The sequence below is a fragment of the Schistocerca americana genome, chromosome X (genome assembly GCF_021461395.2).
Source record: "Schistocerca americana isolate TAMUIC-IGC-003095 chromosome X, iqSchAmer2.1, whole genome shotgun sequence".
NCBI classification, from domain to species: Eukaryota; Metazoa; Arthropoda; class Insecta; order Orthoptera; family Acrididae; genus Schistocerca; species Schistocerca americana.
The window spans coordinates 631163910-631187598 of record NC_060130.1 but is presented as its reverse complement, the minus strand read 5'-3'; positions in this window follow the sequence as shown (position 1 = coordinate 631187598).

The window sequence follows — 23689 nt, the reverse complement described above, 5'->3', positions numbered from 1 at the left end:
CGTCGCCGTGTGTGGTCTCACATTGTCGTCCAACAGCAGAACTTCAGATCTGAGAAGGCCAGGCCGCTTTTTTCGAATCACCTCTTTCAATTTCGACAGAGTGGCACAGTACCGCACAGCATTGATGGTTGCATCCTCCAGAAAGAGCAGCAGCAAAACTCCTTTGGCGTCCCAGAAAACGGTGAGTAGCACTTTACCTGCAGATGGAGTGCTTTTGAGCTTCTTTTGGACAGGTCGTGACGGATGTTTCCACTCCATGGATGCGGCTTTCGATTCGGGCGTGTGATGGTGGACACACGTTTCATCCCCCGTCACAGTCCCAAACAGAAGATCATTGCCATCTGCTTGATCGCGGTCGACCTCTACCCAATGGTGTCTTGCACGAGCGCGTTTACTTGCCGTGTCGTCTCTGGCCCGTATCACACAACTCTGCCAGTAGTCGACAGGGGAAACTTATTTTCCAACTCCCCCTCGTACATCGTATACAAAATCAAATGAAATTCTTTCAGTGAAACAGCCGAGAATGTTCACCTATATTAGATTCGGGATTAATCCTGGTATCGGCATCTTCTATAAATAAAGGTTATGTTAGAAAAGAGTGTCCCGTTACAAACGCCTGGCCCCAATAACATCTTTCCAATCTTGTGTTCAGCATGGGAGCACGTTTCAGAGCATGCACTGCCGTGGTAATCACACACACACACACACCCCTTTAAGAACCATCCCCCACCTTTTTTAATATGCAGGGAACCATCATGAATCGCGGCGCCTCAGTGTAATTATTATCTTTGAATGAAAGTGTCATTTCCGCTCGTTCAAAAATGTTCAAATGTGTGTGACTTCCTAAGGGACAAAACTGCTGAGGTCATGAGTCCATAAACTTACACACTACTTTAACTTATGCTAAGAACAACACACACACCCATGCCGGAGGGAGGACTCGAACCTCCGGCGGGATTGGCCGCGCAATCCAGGACATGGCGCCTCAAACCGCGCGGCCACTCCGCGCAGCTCTGTTCGTCTCATTGCGTGTTTCGCTATTTAGTTTGTGTACTATACTGTAGCAGTTCTTTGTATGTATGGTCGGATTTCATCGAGGTATGTTACTTGGCAGTGTCACATCACGTGAAAGTTACTTTTGTCATTGAGTTTTACACATTAGCGCACTTCATAACTAGTTTAGTTAAAAACTTTAAAACTCAAATGCTCAGAAATTTATACCACAAAACCTTTCATAAATTCTGACTCACACCCTTCATGTCACTTTCACATTCGCGCGTTCATTCACCCTCTTGAACACAAAACCAAAAACAAATCATATATCCTTCTCTAAAACACACTGTTAAGATACAAATACCCAAAGAAAAATGTCCGAAATATACTGAGGTTGACTGATTCCTTACTAAAGACTGGATGAGCCAGTCACTCTGAGCACGCACTGAAATCTACCATGAGGTAAAAGTTGCAATTGTTCTTTTGAATAGGCCACGGTCAATTTCCATTCCAATCCTTTCGCAATCCGAGCGTGTACTCCGTCTCTGACGACACCGTTTATGGATTCTAAAATGTCACAAAATAATTTGAACGCCGCTAGTACCGTACGTTTGTTGATGCTTCATTGGAAATGGCCTATGTGGAAGTGCTTTACGATTTTATTCTCTCATCCCTTTGGCCTGTAAATGTAATGCCACAGTCATATTGTTAGAGTGAGTAACAGAAACGTGTTCCATAATTCCAGCAACATCTCTCCAACTGACGTGTGCTCCTCTACCTCAATAACGAAGGACAGAATTTAGTTTTTTCTGTGCAGGAATCCTTACAACTTCACTATCGGCCTTATATTCCTGAACTCCAGCGTGCCTTTGTAACCGAAAGAATGACAGTTCCTCCCATTGCAACTTCAGATGAAGCAGGGAGACCTGGATGGTCAGTACTTTCTGAACTAACGGGTACAAGAACCGATTATATTGCACGGGATTTAGGTCATTCAAGTAGAAGATGCTGTAGTGGCTTCAAAGTCGGAAAACTTTGTCATAAACTGAAAATCATATGATTAGAGTATGTTGAGAACTGGTCAGCGAACACCACATGGCAGCCAATGGAGTCAACCTGTTTCGGTCGTGTGATGCAATTCTCATGACTCTGCCGCTTTCAACATTCAAAAGTCGACAGGAAGCACAGCACTCGCTCAGTATGTGATCGATTACCTCTAGCTAAAAGCTGTTAGGTCCCCTAAATTAAAAATTTCACATATTTGTGTTGGTTTTGAGGGAACATAACATACATTTTCGACCAAAACATAAAATTACTTGATATTTCCTGCTTATTTTCATACCAATCACGTTACATATATTTACTTAATCAGTTATCATCTTGTGATTGAAGTTTCTCAATTGGATACCGCATTAGAAATTACGTCTAACGTTAATAACGTTTATTGACTATGCACATTTTATGTGCACTGAAATTAACTTTTTTGGGGGGGGAGGGGGGGGGGGAGGGGGGGGAGGAGGGATAGCTTACGAGAGGTATTCACACCACACCTTTTCTATAAATGCAATTAACCATATGGGTTTAGACGCTTCTTAGAAACATTTTTTAAGTAACTAAACTACCTAAATACATCGATTCAGACACCTAGTTTCTCTACACAAGACCATACTTTAATTAATATTAAAACATTAAAATATCACTACGAAAACGTTGCTTATTTTCCCGCAAATTTCTTAACAAAATTATGGTTCAAACTTCATATCCCCCTATCAAATGCATTCTATTGAAGTTTTATTCTGATAATGTTATGATTATTTTTTCATATTTTCTTAGCATTTCGATTATAATGTAAGTGCTGTCCTATCAGTGTCTTATAACCACAATTTGCACGCATATAGAACCGCTGCTTTGTGAGAGACGCAGTTTTTTTTAGAATCACTAATTCACACAGTAAATTGAATATAAGCTTAAAATAGTGGTATGCGAAAAAATGAATTAAAATTCAGATAGTTACTGCGACGTATAGCTGATTTGTCGCTCTAATAATGACGCAAGCAGCTATTGGTTAAAACGACGCTTGTCAGGTGAACGTGTGGCAAGTGCGAACCACAGTTGTTGCCAACTATAGCTACACTTCGTCGCCAATGTGTATGTTGGCAACAAACACCGACGTACCGCTGATGACAGTGTAAACACGGGCGCTATTTCCAGTCAAAACTCAGGCACGCATACAACTACAGAAATGATTACAGTCAAATTATCAAAAACGCAAGTACTCAGCTTCCTATCCTGTGTTAGTCCTGTTGTGGGGCTAAGTCCAGTTGGTGCACATTGTGGTCAATTACCAGGCGTGGACAATACCTTAGCACTGTCGTCTGCTGTCGAAGAGCGGCGGATCTTTCTTCGGATAGGTGAGCTGCGACGAACTGGTGCGGTAGCGGCGACAGCGGATCGAACAGGAGTTCTCTCAGTAACGTACTCTGCCGGTTAAGCCTCAGAGAGCGGCTTATACCGTGGAGTGCAGTGGTATAGAACGAACACTTTAACGCGGCAGTCGGCCACGATCGGAAACAAACGATTACTTAGACCGCCTGGGCGAAGAGGAGCAGTGCTAAAGAACAAGCCCTGACTTCCTATCGTAGTGCTGGCAGTCTGCAGTCGTGATTTGTGCCTCTGCGAAAGCAGAACTGACGCGTGATCATAAGTATTCGTACCTGAAATCCGTGATTAGCAAGGATCTGTTTTTTCACTCATTTCAAAATACGAAAACAAAGAGAAACGCATAATAATTCCGTAAAGGTTACGGTGCAAATGCTTGCCGACGCTGGTAGTGCCATCAACGAGGTATTTCAAGCCCGACCTGTACCGATGTCTTACGTAATCATAGTTCAAAACAGCCCACACCTACAACCGCCACATTATTGTGTTTGCACTGTATTAAGCTCCGTCCTCTTTTTCTACGTTGTTCATGACGTGAAACATAGTCTCGCTCCTTTAGTGACCTCTGCAACAAGCCGACAGAATTTCCTGCTGGACACGCTTCGCTTGGAGAGTCGGCCGTCCTGTGTAGTCTGCGTTGTTTGGGAAAGTCTAGCTAGCAGGCGTTGCGACTCAGGGTAATAACATTGATAAGGCTGATCATAGTCATGGTTAATTTTTCATACTTAGTATTATTTGTGTTTATGTTTGGAAGTGAGAAATAAATAAAAATATTACGCAATTTTATCATTTAATTTTGTAAGTACCTTAAAACCTGATGAGATTCAATGAACCTGTGCGTCTAGAAGAGAGAACAAGGTGAAAGACTTAAAAGATAAATGTATTGATGAAAGTCGTGTGTATGTCGATTTTCAAATTTACGTTTATGGGGACTCGAAATGCTTGTGAAGACATATTACGTGGATTACAGCTTACTCATATGTACTATATACCGATTATGGTGCCCAGATTACCTTTAAAACATTGAATTAAAGACGTCGTCTATCTTTTTGTAAGATAGCAAGATACCACGAATAAGATGGGCAGTGGCTAACTCCAACATTAGTTTAAGACTTAAATGTGGGTTGCGCATGTTCCAGTTATCTACTCGACGAACGGAGAGACGGGGCCCGTCATCGCCAACGTAAGGATCGCGTACTGGCCCCACAGTTAGCTCAGTTCCCTAGCCGTGAACAAAACCGAGTGAGTTGACGCAGTGGTTATCACACTGGACTCGGCTTCGGGAGGACGACGGTTCAAATCCGCGTCCCGTCATTCAGATTTAGGTTTTCTGTGATTAACCCAGATCGCTCGATGTAAACGTCAGGATGGTTCCTTTGAAAAGGACACGGCCAATTTCCTTCCCCATCCTTCCTTAATCTGAGCTTGTGCTCCGTCTTTAATGACTACACTGTCACCGAGACGTAAAACTTCGATCTTCCTGTTTTTTCATGCTACGAGGGCGTAGCCGACCCTTAAACCGTACGCTCAATAATCGAGGCGAGAACGCACGGAGCCTGATGTATAAGCTGTGTGTGTTGCACGTGACATCTGGCAATGGTGTTCTGAAACGTGCAATGATTTTATATCTTTTGCTTTTTGATTTCTTATGTACAGCAGCTACAGGAATCAATAATATACACTGAGGCACAGATACATCACCAGATTTTTAACACATAGTATTGACGTTTATTCGGAGTTCAAAATGTTTAAAAATACAATTGTACGGCTAAAGTCGTCGTAGACTACCTTTCCCCAAAGATCACTCAAAACCACTATTATCAATCAATCAAAAATGGTTCATATGTCTCTAAGCACTGTGGGACTTAACATCTGAGGTCATCCGTCCATTAGACTTAGAACTACTTAAGCCTAACTAACCTAAGGACATCACACACATCCATGTCTAAGGCAGGATTCGAACCTGCGACCGTTTCAGCAGCGCGGTTCCGGGCTGAAGCGCCTATAACCGCTCGGCCACAGTGGCCGGCTCAATCAATCACTTTTACCTTTTAGTATTGAGCTGCAAGGCAGGAGGTGGACAAGAAACTAAGGAATCGTGCAGTACTAGTGAGCACAAAAGGTGACTCCTCACTGTGGACTCTGCTCCATTAGTCGTTATAGTTAATAATGTTGCGAGTTACCTCAGAGATCGGACATTAACCCGCCCAACCACTTTACCCGCAGGCTGCACTGACTCAACCGTAGAATTGTCCTGGCGTATACGCGGCATTTGAATAAAGTACTTACTTGAGCTAAGCTCCGAGCTTGCTTCGATCTGTCCTCAGGGATGTCCGGTTGCTTAATTTGTCACCCTTTCAGCCTGATATTTGTAGCAATTGTTGGCCGAAAACAACGTCATTCTACATTTATTTCAGTATGACTGTTGGGTTATAATGTGAATGTCTTGAATAATAAAAGTGTATTGAATAACAAAAAATTATGGCATTTATGGGTTATTTATTTGAGGTATCTTGTTGGATCGTCCTCCTGAAATACAGTTTAATACACTGATCAGCCAAAACATTATCACCACCTACCTAATAGCCGGTATGTCTACCTCTGACGCGGTTTACAGTGGCGATGGATGGTGGCATGGGAGCTATGAAGCCTTGGCAGGTTTCTGGAGGGAGCTGGCACCATATCTGTACGCACAAGCCACCTAATTGACGGAAAATCCGGAGAGGGGTCGAGGAGCTCTTACGCCACGTTCAATCACATCCCAGATGTCTTCTATCGAGTTCAGATCTGGCGAGCTGGGGGCCCAGCACATTAATTGGAACTCGCCACTGTGTCCTCGAGCAAACCCATCACACTCCTGACCGTGTGACATGATGCATTATCTTGCTGAAAAATAAAACTGCCGTGGCATGTACGTGGTCTGCAATCAGTGTGTGATATTCCTTGGCCCTCACGGTGTCTTTCAAAAGCTCCATTGCGCCCATGTATGCCCAAGTGAATGTTCCCCAGAGCGTCATGGAGCCGCCACCGCCGGCCGGAGTGGCCGATCGGTTCTAGGCGTTACAGTCTGGAGCCGCGCGACAGCTACGGTCGCAGGTTCGAATCCTGCCTCGGACATGGATGTGTGTGAAGTCCTTAGGTTAGTTAGGTTTAAGTAGTTCTAAGTTCTAGGGGACTGATGATTCAGAAGTTAAGTCCCATAGTGCTCAGAGCCATTTTGAGCCGCCGCCAGCTTGTCTCCGTTCCGCAGTACAGATGTCATGGAGCTGATCCCCTGGAAGACGACGGATTCGCGCCCTCCCATTGGTATGCTGAAGAAAGTATTGAGATTTACCAGACAATGCAACGTTCTACCACTGCACCAACGTCCAGTGCCGATGACACCGTGCCCATTTCAGTTGTATTTGCCGATGTCGTGCTGTTACCATTGGCACATGCGTGGATCGTCGGCTGCAGAGGCCCATCGATAGGATTGTTCGATGCACCGTTTGTTCAGACACATTTCTGATCTGTCCAGCATTAAATTCTGATGTTAGTTCTGCCAAAGTTCATCGCCTGTCCTGTTTTACTAGTCTGTCCAACCCGCGACGTCCGACATATGCCGTGAGGGGTGGCTGCCCAACCACACGACGTCTGTATGTGGATTCACGTTGGTCTAGCTAGTCTAGCTACGTGTTGAAGACACTCACCACAGCACTCGTCGAACATCCATAAAGTCGTGCGGTTCTCGAAATTCTCGAGCCGAGCCTCCTGGTCATCACAATCTTCCCTCGATCGAACTCAGATAGATCGAGCGCCTTCCCCATTCTACAAACGAACAGTACACTCACTGATACTACGAGCACCGTGTGTGTGTCTGACTAGGAGTCATTCCTCGTCAGGTGACGCTGCTATCGCCTGGTTGGGTTTATATTGATAGTAGGTCGGTGGTCATAATGTTCTGGCTGATCAGTATATATGACAAACTACAAATATTATAAGAAAATCGTATGTTATGTTACGCTTTAACCAAGTACTGACTGACCTAGTGACACAAAAAATCAAAGTACTACTACAAGCTCATCATTTGTAACACGTTAGCTGTTCCAGACCAAACTCAAGCTTTGTCTGACTTCTTAGTGTGATAAATTTCAGTATTATATTTTCGACATCCTTCGTGCCATCTTCGGCTGTTTCCGGAACGACAACACGCCACCAACGGTTTGATAGAACTTTTAGTTTTAATGTAATTGTGGCCGATCGGTTATAGGCGCTTCAGTCCGGAACCGCGCTGCTTGTACGGTCGCAGGTTCGAATCCTGCCTCGGGCATGAATGTGTGTGATGTCCTTAGGTTAGTTAGGTTTAAGTAGATCTAAGTTCTAGGGGACTGATGATCTGAGAAGTTGGTTTTAACGCATTGTTATGGATCAGCCAGCCTTCCCATCAGCTCACGTATCATTCTATTTGTCTATTTATTCGTGGATGCGCATGCGCGCTCCACTTGCCCCTCTCTCCATGTCGCTGTCTGGTTTTTCCGCAGTTGCAGTTTGACACACGGCCTGTTAGTACATAATCCATTGCGCGCTTGCTTTGAGTAAGTGCAGCCTCTTGTCGTCTGGCTTCGCAGTGCGTTGCTTTCTGCCGATTGAGCGGTTTAGATAGGATATGATATTCAACCTCGTTTCACGTAACGTCAGTTCCGTGCTAAGCCTTAAAAGAGTTTCATGCTGGGGGATGAACTGCATTGTTAGATTGAATAACTGGGTTTTTACCAGTATATTTTTCAATCCATTTTTGGTAACTCAGGGGCTGTTGGCTGCTTATTTTTACATAATCCCATAGATGATCATATAAGTTTGTTTTGACCATTATTTTGGTATACGGGGACACCGTCAGCTGACCGGATGTTGTTGCTCATGGTGAGTGGAATTTATTAGTATTTTACCTACCTGATGGTCCTTAATTAGGAACGTCTTATTAGCTTTCGTCCTTTCTAGGCATCACGGAAGCGTTCAGTTTTATTTTATGCTAAATTATGTGTGACATCCGTTGCTTAGCGAAAAATTGCTAGCTGTGAACGCTGGGTCATCGCACTCTCTTTTCTCGATCTGAATATGACATGATTTTGTGAATATGTTCGTCCCGTATATAATTTTTGTTTTAGTTTCAACATAGGATTATGCAGCCGACCGATTGCACATAACTGGTAGGTACATAGTCCTACGTTTCGACGCCTACTAGAGGTGTCTTCTTCAGAATGAAATTATGATAAGTCCTATAAAATAATACATAGAAAATTATGTATAAAAAAAACATTAACCAAGACGACAATTTTCATGACGTACAAAGATTATTTACATAAAATTACATTGCTAATAAGCAGTGATCAGAATCTGAAGCAGCTATGCGCAAGTCAAAAGTGAAATAAAACGTCCTAGCCTTTGCCACGTGTGTCCAGCTGGGAACATCACGCTTGTCGACCTAGTGGCTTACATTGCTGCCACGAAAACAATACGAGCTGCGCTCATATCAGGCACTGACATTTTAACAGAAATAACTGAAAAAAGACAGCTAATTTTGGAAACAAAATGTAAAGAAAGAGAGCTGAATCTCTTTTTGAAAATACACGATATTCAAGCAGACTAAGTATAACAGAGCCGTCTGTTAGGCTTTACAGAAATTACTATTAGGTAAATGGCAGAAAGATATAGAAAAAAATTCACAAACAACTGTACAATCCAGAAAATATTTGCATGACGGTAACTTCAGCAGTACATATCTATGAGATTCGAATAAAATGATGTTTTGAAAACAGAAGCAGGTGCCGAAGCATCATTTTCTTCGAATCTCATAAATACGTGCTGCTGAAGTTACATGTAAAATTTTTTCTATATCATTGTGTCCTTTACATAATAGTAATTTCTCTAAAACCTAACAGATGGCGCTGTTATACTTAGTCTGGTTAACTACTGTGTATTTTCAAAAAGACATTAAGCTCTCTTTCTTTTTATTTTGTTTTTAAAATTAACTGTCCTTTTTTCAGTTATTTCTGTTATAGTGCTTCAAATGGGCACATGTCACTGTCCGCGCGTGATAGGCGGCTCAACTCGTATTTTTTTCGTGGCAGCAATTTAAGCCACTGGGACGATTAGTCTGATGTTCCCAGCTGGGCACACGTTGCAAAGGCTAGAACGTATTATTTCACTTTTGACTTGGGCATAGCTGTTCCAGATTCTGAACATTGCTTTTTAGCAATGTAATTTTACGTAAATAAACTTTCTAAGTCACGAAAATTGTCATCTTGGTTAATGTGTTTTTTGCCATACCTAATTTTTAACATATTTTTTATAGGATTTATCATAATTTCATTCTGATTAAGACACTCCTAGTAGCTGTCGAAACGTAGGCCAATGTACCAGCCAGTTATATGCAACCGGTTGGCTGTACAATCCTATGTTGTAACTAGTATACGGTTGCTGAATAACAGCCATGTTTAAAACTGTTTCATTTTAGCTATATTTTCTTTCCTTGCATGAGTTTTTGTCTATCAGTTTGTACAGACTGCACCTGATGATGGAGTTAAACTGCTTGCTAAACCGGCCGTGCATATAAATAAAAGTCTTACATCTATAGCGATTTTATCTTTTCAAAATAAAACAAAATTAATACAAGAATTCTGAAGGAGATTTGTCCCTTGGTCTCTGTCTGTGGCCGTTGCTATTTTGGTGAATATTTCTTCCTGTCAGCCTCCACTGTTGTTAATAATATGGCACTCACAACAGAGCCAGAACGGGAACTACACTGCTCAAATCTGAGACAGGATGTGACCAATACTACACCTGGAGTAACGTTTAGACATGAAGGACGGTGAGTTCTCATGGGATGTTGTAACACCTGAGCCGCCTCGAGTATGGACAGGTTATCAGGAGATTAAAACTGTGTGCCCGACCGAGACTCGAACTCGGGACCTTTGCCTTTCGCGGGCAAGTGCTCTACCAACTGAGCTACCGAAGCACAACTCACGCCCCGTACTCACAGCTTTACTTCTGCCAGTACCTCGTCTCCTACCTTCCAAACTTTACAGAAGCTCTCCTGCGAACCTCGCAGAACTAGCACTCCTGAAAGAAAGGATATTGCGGAGACATGGCTTAGCCACAGCCAGGGGGATGTTTCCAGAATGAGATTTTCACTCTGCAGCGGAGTGTGCGCTGATATGAAACTTCCTGGCAGATTAATACTGTGTGCCCGACTGAGACTCGAACTCGGGACCTTTGCCTTTCGCGGGCAAGTGCTCTACCAACTTTTTTTTTTTTTTTTTTTTTTTTTTTGGGCCAAGTAGTAAACAGAAATTTTTATGGTGCACAAAAGACTATCACTTCATAATTGAAGGAAGGTTGCTCCGCTCGCTCTGCTAGAGAAGGGAAATGTGAAAGCGAAAATGGGAAAGAAAAAATGCCTTCTGCATTGGTGAGCATCTGAATAGTATCGTAAAATTCCGACAAGTACTAAAGTCCCAGGAAGCAAATGGGATTCATACATACAGGTCACTGGCAACCTCTGCGATCCGAAAGATTGTATTTGAAGCATTTAACCGTTAATTATGATGTTCAGCATATTTCCAAATATCCTCCTGTAGTCACAGTGTTGTCTCATTTTAAAGTGTTCAATTTCTATGTAAGAATAATAGTCGAGGAAAGTAGCATGCCTATTCTGCATAATAAACGATGCTGTGTGGCCCATGATCCACGTTGCAGCGTTGTTTTTTGCTCGTGGATATCTCAGTTTTTGTGGCTGAATGATCTCTAAAAGATCTACACCACAGGACGTCGTACGGTCTATCACCGACAATCGTTGACGAAGAAATGTAGTAATTTCTTCGGCATGTCCGCACGTGAACCTATGAAGAAGCGTATCGACCCTTCCGCATGCGTCACAGTTGAGCGTTGGATGAAGGCCAATTTTATGTAGCTTTTCATTCGTTGCTACTTTATTGTTGACTGTTAGATACCAGTCGGCTATGACACGTTACGGTAACACGTCGCTGTGCACATTCCGCCATACTATACTCCAATGTGTATATGGATGTTTTTCTTCGAGACGATTCCTGTGGTTTGTTGTCGTGAGAAGGCCATAAAGCTTCCTGTTCGTCAGGCTTCCGTTATAGACGATGTTGTGTTGAATGTAGCTCATTTCCATGTAGTACAGTCGCACATGTCGGTAAGAAAGTGGAATGCCGGCAATATTAACGGGTGGGTCAAGGCTATGAGGCTTCCACCGCTGAATGAGGTTTGTGATGATACTGGTCCTCCGGGTACGGAACTCCTTCCTGATGCGATTTAGGAGCAGGGTGACACATTTTTTGTTTACTTTAATGAGGTTAAGGCCACCTTTGAACGAAGGTAAGGTTAAGGTATCGAATTGAACTTTGAAAATGTGCCCCCTAAAAAGAAACCAACATAACGCTTGTTGTATACTCTTGGCTAGATGGTCTGAGATTGGAAGAATTTGCGCCAAATAAGTCATCTTGCTCGTAATGGCGATCTCGATGGTCTTAACTTTATGTAGTATGTTCAAGTCACGGTCGGAGTGAAGTATCAAAGCAGCACGTAATTTATTAAGCATGTGTGACCAGTTCTTCGTCTGGAATTTGTCTGGTTTGGCCTCAAAAGTAACACCGAGGGTTGTGTGAGAATCCTTGACCTTGCACCAGGTAACATGGGATATGTCTCCGATACCGCCACCGATCTGCAAAGCTGTAGTTTTAGTTCTATTGAGTATTGCTCCTGAAAGAAACGTGAATGTTTGTAAAAGAGTTTCCGCTGACAGAAGTTGTTGCGATGATGACACAGTTACGCATACATCGTCAGCATACGCAATGCATGGGATAGTGACAGACTCGACGCTAAGTCCGATCCCGCTATGCGCCAAGTTGTTCAGTAGCGGCTCCACTGCAATGGCGTACAAAATCATTGACAGAGGACATCCTTGGCGGATGGATTGCTCAATGGAAACTTCTTTTGTAAAATGGCCATTAATGAGAATCCGTGAAGAGGCGTTTGTAGTAAGTTTGCGAATTAATTCTATGAGATGAAGTCCAAAACCTAGTTTTTTCATGCTTTTAAAGAGGAAGTCATGACGTACACGGTCATAAGCCTTCTCAAAATCTAGAAAGATCAGAGCGCCCTGTCCTTTGGTTTCAGCATGCGAACAGATGATGTCCCTCAAATCGCAGGCTGCTGAGATTGCACTTCGGCCTTGCACTGCACTGTACTGGTAACTGCCCAAAACCTTGTACATAACGGTTTGCATCCTTAGCTTAATCGATCTGGTGATGATTTTGAAATCGGCACTCAGGAGTGTGATGGGTCGCATGTTTTCGACCTTCCTGCTGTTCCCTTTTTTCGGTAAGGGCAGGATGATACCTTCCGTAAATGCCTTGGGTATAACTTCCAGGTGCCAGAGTTCATTCGCTATCTCGAGGAGTGTCGGACCGAGGAGGTTCCAGTAACGCTGGTAAAACTCAGCGCTGAGACCGTCGGGTCCTGGTGACTTCCCTTTCTTCGCACTGTGGACCGCCAGTCGGATTTCGTCCTCTGTGAAAAGAGATTCCAGATTTGCAGTATCCTGTTGTGACAAGCGACAGCTCAAGGTCCTAAGAAAATCGTCGCACGAGTGTTCATCAACGGCTTGCTTCTTGTAAAGTTGACTATAATAGTCGTAGACGTGCGAGATGATGTCACGTTGCTTCGTGATGGCATTCTCAGCGTCATCAACGACGGCTTCAATCAACATGGCTTTACACCGTTTCGTCGTTCTCAGGATGTGGTACAGAGAGGCCCGTTCTTCGGCGGCAACGTCCTTGGGGTGGGCTCGCACGATGATGCCTTGCATTCGTTGGCGTTGTATCGCCGTGATTTTCGCTTTATATCGTTTGATCTTTATGTCGATATCGCGAGAAGGATTGTTAGCGCGACTGTACAGTTCTCTCAAACAGCGATAATAAAACTCAATAGTCTGTTTCTGCCAAAAGCTTTTTTGTCGGGCGTAACTCATGAGGGTGAGGCGTAATTTAGGCTTAGCACACTGAGTCCACCACTGGAGAGCGCTATCGTAACGACGTCGTTGCCGCTGGAGCTGTTGCCACGTTATGTTCACCTCCTCTTCAAGTTGGGCATCCTGCAGAAGGCTGAAATTAAATTTCCAGTAGCCTTTCCCGCGGTATATTTGCTGGCGGTGTAGGTTAAGGTAACACTGATACGCACAATGGTCGGAGATGTTAACAGGAGCTATGTCACAGTTCACAGCGTGTCGCTGGAGGGCCTCGGACACGTAGATCCTATCCAGCCGACTGGCAGAATGACTGGTTACGAAGGTGTACGCTACCCGTTCACCGTGCAGTTGTTGCCATGTATCGTGAAGACGCATGCCATGGATTAAATGTTCAAGTTCGACACATCTGTTCGTGTTAGGAGTATGGTCTCTGTCGTTAAGCGCACAATTGAAGTCACCACCGAGGATGAGATGTGCACGATAAGCGCTAAGAAGAATGGGAACCTCGTTTTTATAAAATGTTGAGCGATCTCTCTTATGAGTGCTACCTGAGGGAGCGTACACGTTAACAATCTGCACACCATTCACTCGAAGAGAAATGCCACGACCACTAGGCAGCCGCTGCACATCCGTAAATGGTATACCGTCGCGCAGAAGTATGGCAGTGCCTACAGCAACCTGGAGATTGATGTTATCAATGAGAACGTAACCGGGCACTTCTAAGACTGTGACTACCTCCTGTAGGAGGGCAATGTCAACGCTGGTACCATACAAGAAATCAGTTAGCGAACGGAGTTTCACCGCACTTTGAATTCTATTGACGTTAAGTGTGGTAACGTTGTAGGTTTGGCTATCGCACATGATGGTTCAGAGGACAATGAGCTCTGTGTTGGATCGTCCTTCTCGACGTCTTTGAATCAAACTCGTTGGGAACGTCTGGAGTACTTAGAGAGTGGAAATGTCGCAGCGCGATGGGCATGCGCGAGAGCAGCTACTGCTGCATCTCCTCGTCCTGCTGCCACCACGGCTCATTGCTGTCGGGGTGCTTCGCGGTGCGCGCGCCGCCCTGCCCGCCACCGCCGGCTGATCCTGTCAACGTGGTCGCATCCGCCTGACCACCACGAGGGTCTGCGACTGACGTCAACGAGTTCCTGCGGGAGCGCTGCTGCAGCTGTTCGCTACTGTGTTCGCTCTTCCTCTTAGCCGTTACGGTGCTCTGTTCCCTCTCAGCGCTCAGTAGTGCCTTCAGGTGTTTGGTCTGTTCACGAATGCGTTCTTGCCTCGCGGTGTCCTCGCAGCGCACGTAGCAAGAAGATTGAGGTTCAGTCTCGCTGCCACTTTCTGACATGTGTACGGGTCTCAAATCATCCGACTTTTCCTCTTTGCTACTATTCCCTTTGCTTCTTCTTCGGCGGCCTTTCTTCGTTTCTGCTGCAGTCTCTACCGATAGGGGCGGTTCAGGCAAACTGATCTGCACCCGCTCCTGTATCTCACACGGCTTAGTTTCAGAGGTGGCTGGCGCATCGATGTTATCCAGCGGTAACTGCCCCGGTGAGGATGACGGTGCCGGATCGACGTCCGTCCTACCGCAAATGTCTTGGGCACTGCATTCCACCTGAACTGGCATCTCCGCCTCGCTAACACGTTCCGGCTGCCGAGGTGGTGGTACCGTCCCCGCGACTACCTCACTCAATAGCGGAACAAGCTTTTCACTACCGTCTGCAGGACGTTCCCGTGGAAGTTGAAATGGACGTCGACGTGTACAGTGCATCCGCTGATGTTCTGTTGAATGGCAGATCGAACAGGTAGGGGGTTGTCCAATGTAAGTTACCTGTGCACGACAGCCGCCAATGGCAACATACGAAGGTATATGCTTTTTTAAATCCACACGTACACTTCGCACCCCGCTGTTAACTTGGTAGCGATATGCACTCGACCATTTTTCATTGGTAACTGACAAAACAACGCCGTACAGTGACAGAGAACGTGCTATCAGGTCATTACGGCACTCAGGTGGCACATTAAATACCCTGACGGTTCTCACTCCGTATCCCGAAGGCACGATTTGGACATTGCTAATACTGCCATCATTATGACGAAATGGTCTCACACCAGCATGCTCCTCAACGAATTTCTCATAAGTGTCACTCGAAATAAATTTGATAAATAACGAGTACTGCACAAAGTCCAACTGGAACGTGTCGACTATATCTTCCGGCAATTTCAGATCCTCAAAAATCCACTCATGGATTTCGAAATCCGTCGGTCGCAAGGCAGCACGATCGAAAACACACTGAACGCTGTTCGCTCTGTTAATTGTCAACATCTTACTTACAACAGTGGTACAGAAACAAACGTTAATAGCGCTCGCACACGCTGCGCAGCTCTCCACCGCAGCACTGCTCGCGACGTAAACACTGGCCCGCGCTACCGCCCGTCACTGCGCGATGTGCACTGGCCGAGTGCCTGAGCACGACTGACCAACTGAGCTACCGAAGCACGACTCACGCCCGGTACTCACAGCTGTACTTCTGCCAGTACCTCGTCTCCTACCTTCCAAACTTCACAGAAGCTCTCCTGTGAACCTTGCAGAACTAGCAATCCTGAAAGAAAGGATATTGCGGAGACATGGCTTAGCCACAGCCTGGGGGATGTTTCCAGAATGAGATTTTCACTCTGCAGCGGAGTGTGCGCTGATATGAAACTTCGTGGCAGATTAAAACTGTGTGCCCGACCGAGACTCGAACTCGGGACCTTTGCCTTTCGCGGGCAAGTGCTCTACCAACTGAGCTACCGAAGCACGACTCACGCCCGGTACTCACAGGTTTACTTCTGCCAGTAGCTCGTCTCCTACCTTCTCTCCTACCTTCCAAACTATACAGAAGCTCTCCTGCTAACCTTGCAGAACTAGCACTCCTTTCTTTCAGGAGTGCTAGTTCTGCAAGGTCCGCAGGAGAGCTTCTGTAAAGTTTGGAAGGTAGGAGACGAGGTACTGGCAGAAGTAAAGCTGTGAGTACCGGGCGTGAGTCGTGCTTCGGTAGCTCAGTTGGTAGAGCACTTGCCCGCGAAAGGCAAAGGTCCCGAGTTCGAGTCTCGGTCGGGCACAAAAAAAAGAAAAAAAAACAAATAAAAAAAATTAAAAAAAAGTTGGTAGAGCACTTTCCCGCGAAAGGCAAAGGTCCCGAGTTCGAGTCTCGGTCGGGCACACAGGTTTAATCTGCCAGGAAGTTTCATATCAGCGCACACTCCGCTGCAGAGTGAAAATCTCATTCAGGTTATCAGTAATCTATTATTTTCTGTAACCCCGACAGAACTGACTAAATAACTTCTTCCATTCTAGAACACAAGTTAGTTGTTGATTCAACATTCCCGTATGGGTCAGTCTACACAGATGATGAGTCTCACAATGTGTCAATGACTTATAGTAAAGTATAGTCCTTCCCCAGCGTTAGGAGAGGCATGAGAATTGCATCCCGCTGAATATGGGTTAATTGTCTGCTCTGCTATATCGGAACAAAATCTGCTTATAGGTTTCCATTTGACTAGATATTAAGCTGTCGTGATATGTACGAAGTCTGACTAGTAACAGACACATTGCAATATCCAGAGCTTAGGACAGCTCTGACTCCGTCTCTCACATGGAAAATAGAGAAACTGTACTCACCTTTAGCGTTGGAAATGAAAGTTGAACTACACCGCTCTATAATTTCTTTGGGGTGACGTAAACTGGAAACTATAAGGAGCGATCAAAAAGTTTCAGTTCGAAGTCCATATAGTCCATAATCGGTTTGTCAATTAAATGGTTATTAATGGGTCAATTATTTTTATCTGAAGGGTGGTTTGCAAAAAGAAACTGGGGAAATGTGGCCATAATTTTTCTGGATCGCCACCCAATTCAGTTAGAATTGGGAAAATGTAGTAAAAGAACTGAATTAATCACTGAATTGGTAAGCATAACTAATGTGTTAATATTAATAAAAAGATCCAAGTGAATATATTGAATGAGCATATGGGAACAATTTAATTACAACTGTTAAATCAAATAATTCAGAGCAAGCAGGAGCTTAAGCCTCAACAAAAAGAATAAGATAATCAGAAAAGGTCTACAAATATAAGGCCTGCCTTTTGCGCTTCAGAAATGCCACGTGGGATATATTAAAAGTTAACCTTACAAAAGGGGACCGGTTTTCTGAGAGACAGTCATCACAGTTTAACATAATTTATTAGAATAAAAACCCATATTAAAAATTCACAAAATAATTCTAACCTATAATCTGTCGTTGCCTGTTATATAGTTAATTAAGTCACTTATATTATCATTATATTGGGTGCCAGGGTATGTTGCGGTGATAAAGGAGAAGGAAATCTTCGGCGCGCATGGGAAATTTCACATAAATATACACGATTAACACACAGGAATTGAGATAAAAATAATTTTGATCATCACAGTAAGTCAGAGGCTCAGAGGTTTATCCCTATTTCTGTGCTTGAATTATTGTGAATAAGATTAATGTGGAACAATTTCCACCAAAGAAATTACCTGCACCACCTTTCACATCAAACTAAACTACGCTAGCTTGAAACACCCACAAGTGCCGTGAATATTTATGACCAAAGCAAAATTATTAAGACTAGTGAAAACGTCAAGAACGGAAATGTAAATCATATAGACACAAACAGCAATAAACTATCACGCTGAATTAAGAATAAAACTTATTCAAGATGGTAACGAAATTACACATGGTGAAATAACCAACATGTGGTGTGAACAAAAATACACAATCTTAAAACTGAAACGAAATGAATAGTAGAAGAAATAAAACACATACACACGAGAATAGTTCACGCTTACATTCCAACTGAAAGAAAAATTAGACAATTGAGTTTTAAGTTTGTGCCGAAGTAACGAACTTACTACACAACGTGTTCTGGTTACACAAGCAAGGATCGGAAAAACTTACTAAATATAGAAAATATACTCGTGACGACACTCTGAAAAATACAACAATTCGATTACCGAACTTGAAAATGATCCAGCTGATTATACGTGCACATCACTCATTAATACACACACCAGCGCAAAGTCGCTTTTAAGAGTACCGTCTTCACCCACGAAAGGTCTAGTTACGAGTGCCGAGAGCACATTTTCCCTGCAACGAACTTCTCCACGTAGCGGGAAGAGACCAGATGGGTCCTTTCCGCCACCAACATACCTACTGTCGAATGACTACCGAAAGGTACAAACCTCTTTGCCTTGACTGAGAAAGGTACGTTGGCTACACTGCTGCTCCCTCAACAGGCAGCCAGATGCTGTATTGCTACCATATATATACGACATATTCAACATACACACTCCCACTCATTCATACAGAGGATAAAAAGAGAGAAACGAAATATGGGAGCACAAAATGTAGGTAATGTACATAGGACTGGATGCTTAATGGAAATATTGATACTTCAGTGTGATTGTGTACCATGGAATGGGGACAAACACGAAGTACAAAACTAAATTACAAATACGAGGTGGATTCAAGTTCTAAGGCCTCCGATTTTTTTTCTCCGGACTGGAAAGAGATGGAAACATGCGCATTGTTTTAAAATGAGGCCACGTTCATTGTCAATACGTCCCAGAGATGGCAGCACCGTACGGCAGATGAAATTTTACCGCCAGCGGCGAGAATGAGAACTGTTTTAAATACTTAAAATGGCGACGTTTTCCTTACTTGAACAGCGTGCAATCATTCGTTTTCTGAATTTGCGTGGTGTGAAACCAATTGAAATTCATCGACAGTTGAAGGAGACATGTGGTGATGGAGTTATGGATGTGTCGAAAGTGCGTTTGTGGGTGCGACAGTTTAATGAAGGCAGAACATCGTGTGACAACAAACCGAAACAACTTCGGGCTCGCACAAGCCGGTCTGACGACATGATCGAGAAAGTGGAGAGAATTGTTTTGTGGGATCGCCGAATGACTGTTGAACAGATCGCCTCCAGAGTTGGCATTTCTGTGGGTTCTGTGCACACAATCCTGGATAACGACCTGAAAATGCGAAAAGTGTCATCCAGATGGGTGCCACGAATGCTGACGGATGACCACATGGCTGCCCGTGTGGCATGTTGCCAAGCAATGTTGACGCGCAATGACAGCATGAATGGGACTTTCTTTTCGTCGGTTGTGAGAATGGATGAGACGTGGATGCCATTTTTCAATCCAGAAACAAAGCGCCAGTCAGCTCAATGGAGGCACACAGATTCACCGCCACCAAAAAAATTTCGGGTAACCGCCAGTGCTGAAGAAATGATGGCGTCCATGTTCTGGGACAGCGAGGGCGTAATCATTACCCATTGCGTTCCAAAGGGCACTACGGTAACAGGTGCATCCTACGAAAATGTTTTGAAGAAGAAATTCCTTCCTGCACTGCAACAAAAACGTCCGGGAAGGGCTGCGCGTGTGCTGTTTCACCAAGACAACGCACCCGCACATCGAGCTAACGTTACGCAACAGTTTTTTGTGATAACAACTTTGAAGTGATTCCTCATGCTCCCTACTCACCTGACCTGGCTCCTAGTGACTTTTGGCTTTTTCCAACAATGAAAGACACTCTCCATGGCCGCACATTCACCAGCCGTATTGCTATTGCCTCGGCGATTTTCCAGTGGTCAAAACAGACTCCTAAAGAAGTCTTCGCCGCTGCTATGGAATCATGGCGTCAGCGTTGTGAAAAATGTGTACGTCTGCAGGGCGATTACGTCGAGAAGTAACGCCAGTTTCATCGATTTCGGGTGAGTAGTTAATCAGAAAAAAAATCGGAGGCCTTAGAACTTGAATGCACCTCGTATATGCGCATGGCAGCACCAAATACAAGTTAAATAGTATGAAACGAATGTAAAAAAGTCGTTTCACAATCACACAAAATCACTGAGGGCATTGAGGCATTCATGCCACCGGCGCACCGGGTTGTAGATATCCATTTGATAAAACTCCGTGTCGTGCTGCGCGAAGAAGTCCGGAACTAGCTGCTGCACGTCGTCGTCCACCAGGAATCGTCGTCCCTTCAAGGCCTTTTTTAAAGGGCCAAGGATTGATAATTGCATGGGGAGAGATCAGGACTGTAGGGCGGGTGCTCGAGTTACTCCCATTTGAGTTGGCGTCGAATCACGACCAGCTAGGAGCTTGGTAGCTATTCCACAGCGGTGGTTTTGGACAGACATGCTGCCTCGTACACATTCTTCATTCTCCGATGGTTGTCTACCGGTGTCCTTCCTTCGGAGCCAAGAGAAGAATAACAGCACGTTGGTCCTGTTTGGACACATTCGGTAATAACGTCGCCATAGTTTACGTTTACGCATTTAGGCCGGAAATACACGATAGGTAACACTAGTCCCTTGCCTATATGTCGGTGCTTATATATCCGCATCGGAGTTACGCTACGTTGCATATACGCTTCAGCAACGCCCTCAAACTGAAGCTTAGTGAGGCGATGACACTAACATAATGTCTGTCATTGCTCGGGAATGTCGGCACTGACTGTGTGTAGACGTAGTTGTGCGTGAATAGCTGACAGTAGCGATCTGGGTTTCGTGTTGGGAATTTTCGTTGTTGGTTCATCTGCTGTAGAGGAAATCGTCAATCGTACAATCAAGTTCAGGAACTCCTCCATGACTTCTTTATTTTCCTTAATTATACATCTTGCTTTTTCCCTCAGCAACTGAAATGCTGCGAGTTTCTCCGCCGGTGGTCTGCACCAGAACGCTAGCAGTGATGTTCTCTTATTCCTAATCATACAATAGTAATTATTGCTCCTCTTACGGATAGGCTGCCTTCTCATTTGTCCACGCGAGTTTTCTATAGATGAGTCGACTGCCCAGCAGATGCAGCTTATGTTGTGTCCTTTTCTACTTCAGAAAACTCTTATTAGTTTACCCAAAGCACTCCAGCCCACTTTAAATCTTCAGTTTATTTCTTTCGCTTTGCATCCAGTCATTGTTTTCATTTTATTGTTAATTGATCTGTTTCCTATATGCTGGTTGCATGTTGTTTCTGACCCATTGCAATTAAATCTCAAGTCTACTTTCTAACGTCCTTCCATTAATTATTGAAGTTTATCTGAACTAGAGGCAAAAGGAAGGTTTTGAGAATGACCTAGGGGCTGAAACTGGTCATTTATGCAAATATATTTTTTGCATATGGAGCTGCAATATAATGAAACTGATAACGACAGTGGCTGATGCCTTATGTCAGACTTTAGAAGCGTGTTGGACAACATAAAAAGCGAAGATTGTTCGGATACAAACCAGTAACACACATTCATTTTGCTTTTTTCAGGTTAAGGATCTGAAAGCTATGTAAACTTCTTCTAGGACTTTTGAGAATAGTTTTCATATTATGGAGTCTACTTACCTGACTCTGCTTTCAATTTTGAATATTCGACAAACGTGAGCTCATTGTTATTCCATGTTTTGGTCAACTTCTTTCAGTGGACTACATGAAAATGTTACTTATATGAACGCCGGCCTGCTTGGATGGAGTTACTTTTAGAAAAATCGTTCTAAGTGTGTAACCACGTTATGTCGTAACATACAACTAGCAATAAGATCACCATTGCTGCTGTTGACTTTCGTCACTTCCAATAGTCACCGCTAAGCTGAATTTTATATTACATATTTACGTGGTGACACGTTCAGTATTCGCAGTAAATAATGTTTTGTCACGTAACAACTGTTTCAACGGTTCCCGGCTGTGCTGCGACCAAGATAAGCAATAACTTGCTCGTTTCGAATACTAAAGTGTTAACTGGATTACTGTACGACGAGTGATCATTGCTACAGTACGCCGCGTATGAGTATTGTTAGAAACTGCTGTGAGAAAACAAGTGCAGATTAAAGCTTAACTTCTAGGTACAGATAACTGTGTTCTGATATACGACAGCTTGGTAGATCTGTGATGTCCTAATATTCTCACCACCACTCTTAATATCGTGTCCCGCTAGGCCGTACTTGCTTGGTAGTCGAGACCCGGTATACTCTCTCCTATCCAGTCAAGATAATTTGTGAACAACTTGTTTTAAGGAAAACGTTGACCAACTGACAACTGCTTTCAGTACACGAAAACAATCTACTGATATAGTCAAGTCAGGTCGTACAGGTTAGCGGCCTCCTGCCACAATCAAAGCAAAGGAAATAAATGACAGGAAGAGTCCAAAGTACGTCACACGGAGACAATTACTGTTGGCTATATTTCTTACTTTCCGCATGAGGTAAGTTACAGAATATATAATTACACAAAACTGTTTGGCATGTTCTTCCCAGCGAGTTTTGAATCAATGGAGACACCTGAGAATTTTATAGTTTAAACTTCTTCGCCGTTTGGTAGTCCCAGAAGGAGATGCTGAGTTTTGCCTGGGTTGCGGAGGGGTCTATTCAAATTAGACTATTTCAACTCAGAATGAAATGATTCTCATTTATTTTATCCAGAGCTGCAATGTCCTTATGTGTGATAAAGAATGTCTTATATGAGACTGAGCTGCTCGTACAAAAAGAAGGCAGATTTGTTCATTTCTGCCACGCTGAACTCACTAAATTTGACTAGGAAGGTTTTCAGTGAATGCTAACACAAAATTGCTTTTATTGTTGTTATCTTCAGTTCGAACACTGGTTCGATGCAGCTCTCCACGCTAGTATATCTTGAGCAAGGCTCTTCGTCTCAGCGCAACTACATGTACGTCTACATTTACACTCCGCAAGCCACCCAACGGTGTGTGGTGGAGGGCACTTTACGTGCCATTGTCATTACCTTCCTTTCCTGTTCCTGTCGCGTATGGTTCGCGGGAAGAACAACTGCCGGAAAGCCTCCGTGCACGCTCGAATCTCTCTAATTTTACATTCGTGATCCCATCGGGAGGTATAAGTAGGGGGAAGCAATATATTCGATACCTCATCCAGAAACGCAACCTCTCGAAACCTGGACAGCAAGCTACACCGCGATGCAGAGCGCCTTTCTTGCAGAGTCTGCCACTTGAGTTTGCTAAACATCTCCGTAACGCTATCACGCTTACCAAACAACCCTGTGACGAAACGTACCGCTCTTCTTTGGATCTTCTCTATCTCCTCTGTCAACCCGACCTTGTACGGATCCCACACTGATGAGCAAAACTCAAGTGTAGGTCGAACGAGTGCCGCCCGGGATTAGCCGAGCGGTCTGTGGCGCAGCAGTCACGGACTGCTCGG